The sequence below is a fragment of the Galeopterus variegatus genome, unplaced genomic scaffold, assembly GCF_000696425.1.
Source record: "Galeopterus variegatus unplaced genomic scaffold, G_variegatus-3.0.2 Scaffold3151, whole genome shotgun sequence".
Taxonomy (NCBI): domain Eukaryota; kingdom Metazoa; phylum Chordata; class Mammalia; order Dermoptera; family Cynocephalidae; genus Galeopterus; species Galeopterus variegatus.
Genome location: NW_007729262.1, coordinates 139,330 through 142,634, shown reverse-complemented (window position 1 = coordinate 142,634; position 3,305 = coordinate 139,330).

Sequence of the window (3,305 nt, the reverse complement as noted above, 5' to 3'; positions counted from 1 at the left end):
TAAGAACCTTTTAAAAATGTATGTGTACACACATACCCCTTTTGACTCAGCATTCTGTTACTTGGAATATATTGTAAGAAAATAACTGTGTAAAATGTATGTATAAGAATGTTTATCACTGCTTATTTGAAAACAAAAAATAGTAAATAACCTAAATGTTCAGCAATAATAGATGGGTAAATAAATTACTTTCTCTATGTGAAAGCGTATCATGCATCCCTTAAAAAGATCTAGATCTATTTTGACATGGAAGTACGTTCATGAGATATTGTTAGTTTAAAGTTATAATATACTTAGTATGGTCCAAGTTTTGTAAAAAAAAAAAAAAAATTGTGTGTGTGTGTGTGTATATATATATATTATATATATATAATATATATATATACGTTTACAAATTTTCATAAGAAAAAGTTAGAAAGTCAAGAATATACGATTAAACAAACCAATGTGTTTTTCCTATACTCTTACTCAGCAACAATCAACACAGAAGACTTTGAGAAATGGGGGGAGGGGTTCCTAGTAAGCAAGCAAGCAATCATTCCTGCAGCAGATATCAGCTGAGTTTCCTCTAATTCCGTTCAGTTCAGGCACTGTTTACCTGGGGATAGCATCAGATCCCACAGGCCGAGAGTTTAGTCCCACATGATTGCTCCCACTTCGGACACCAATCACAAATCCAGGCCTCTGGAACTTCTGACCAACTGGCTTCAAGTTTGGGTTCCCATGAACTCCTCTTTGGGTTTAATTCGCTAAAGTGGCTCACAGAAGTCAGGGAAACACTTAACGTTTTTATTGTAAAGGATGTTACAAAGGATACAGATTAAAAGCTGTGTAGGGTGAAGTATGGGGAGTGGCATGGAGTTTCCATTCCCTTCCCAGGGGTGCCACCCTGCAGGATGTTCACCTGTTCAGCTATCTGGAAGCTCTGTGAAGCCAGTCCTTTTGGGTTTTTATGGAGGCTTCATTATGTAGGCATGATTGACTAAATCACCGGCCATTAGTGATCAACTTAACCTTCAGCCCCTCCACCCTCCCCAGAGGTTGAAAGTACTAACCCTCTAATCATGCATTGATCTTTCCTATTACCAACCCCCATCCTGAAGCTATCTAGGGGCTGCCAGCCATCAGTCAACTCATTAGCATACAAAAAGACATCACTTTGTAGATTCTAAGGATTTTAGGAGTTGTTTGCCAGGAAATGGAAATGAAGACCAACTGTGTATTTCACAATATCTCAAAAGTATATTCATAAAAATATTAACAGTGGTTATTTCTGAATGGTGATATAGGTAATTAGAGTGTTTGTCACTTATGAATATTGTCTAACTTTTCTGAAAAGAACATGTATTAATTATGGGATTAAACTGGGAGAAAGCCAAGGCCCCACCCTCATGCTCCTGATATCTGATAGGTTCAAAAAGAATTGGTACTGAGCCAAGAAATCAGGCTAGGAGTTTATTGGCACAGGCTATACAGCAGAGGCACAGGTACAGGACCTAATCTGCCCTCTGCCCTGGGGGTTGGGCTTATATTTCTTCTTATGGTGAGTTATGTTGTTCTGATTGGCCATAGCTTATATTAATGAGGAGTTAAATGAAATATCCAATGGGAGTTGTTCAGGCCTTATGTTAATTAGGTGATTTTTAGGTTTACAATTATTGGTTCCCCTAGTATGTAAAGTTTTCAGAGCGGACCAACGGCATGGAATTCTGTTGAGGTTATGAGTTCCTTTTCTTCTTTTATAGGGAAGTCCTGTAGGGCAGGAACTGCCATTTGAAGTATCTTTGGATGGCACCATCTTAAGTGGTCCTCCCCGAACCTAGTAATATCTGCTGTGCTTGCTTCTGTCTTTGTCCTCATTAAACAGTGATCACCCTGAGGACCAACCATGGGTTATTCAGCATCATTCTTCCAGGGCTTGGTACAGAATAGAAAATGTTTGATGAGTGAATTAAAATAATAAACGCAGTAACAGTTATTGAGCATTTTCTGTGTCTTAGGCATTGTTCTAAGCATTTGACATATGCTAATCGTCATGAGATGGGTATTATTCTCTCCATTTTTCAGTTGAAGCTGGCTGACAAAGTTAACCAGCTTATATAAGGCCACACAGTTGTAAGTGGCAGGGTTGGGATTCATATCCATGCAGTCTGGCTTTCATTAAACAGAGGATAGCATTGTGGTTCTGAGTTAGGTTATATTTCTGATTGAGAATAGTTGGATTATGTTCCATGTCTAGGATTCAGTTTGGACATGGGGTATCACTTGAATTATGGTCTGAATAAAAGGTTGATACCCATGGGTCTGGACCAAATACCAGGGAAATAATCTTCATTTGGCATTTTTTAAAAACTCATTTTAGACTGTAAATTTCTCATTGATAATTGGTGCCACCCTTTGGAGTTTGGCTGTCTGCTGTTTGTGTCCTTTTCAAGTGTAAACTTAAAGACTTAAATTTGTAATTCTTTAAGTCTTTAAAGATCTTTTCTTTCTCAGTAAGATGACTCATGACAAGTTTGGGTTTTTTTTAATTGCTTTTTCATTTTATTAATATTTTTTTACATTCTAGGATATTGTTGCGGAACAGATGGGAGGGAGGAGCAGAGGGGAAATGGGAAGGAAAGGTGATGGAAGGATGAGGGGTAGGATTGAGGCCTGTGGCACCCCCCTCATTCCCACAGGGAATACCAGGGAACTTCCAGCAGTGGCTTGGTCATTTCTGGGCTGGGTACAGATGTCAGGGGTGTATGGCAAAAGCCCTTGCCCGCCACCATCCCAGCTCAGGAACACCGGGGCCCTTCTTGCTGCAGCTTGGTGGTCACCGCTGGGCTGCCTGCAGCTATCGGGGGACATGGCTGAGGCCCAAGGCCCCCCACCGCCCCAGCTTGGGAGAGCCTGGGGTGCACCTTTGTAATTTCATTTTTAAAACCCACCAACTTTCATTTTTGCCATATCTTCTTTTTTTCTTCATATTTTCTTTTATAGAATTTTTGAAAGTTGCTTTCCTGTTATTTAGAATTGCACTGTCTAATATGGTAGCCACTAGCTTCAGGTGGCTATTTGAATTAAAATTAATTAAAATGAGCAAAAGATTTAAACAGGCACTTCTTCAAAGATAGGGGTCTGGTCAATAAGGAAGTGAAAAGATGCTCAACATCATTAGCCATTAGAGAAATGTAAATTAAAGCCACAGATAGATGACACAATACACCCATTAGACTGGCTAAAATAAAAAATACTAACAATACCAAATGCTAATGAGGATGTGGAATCAACCAGGTCCCTCACACATTGCTGGTGGAAAT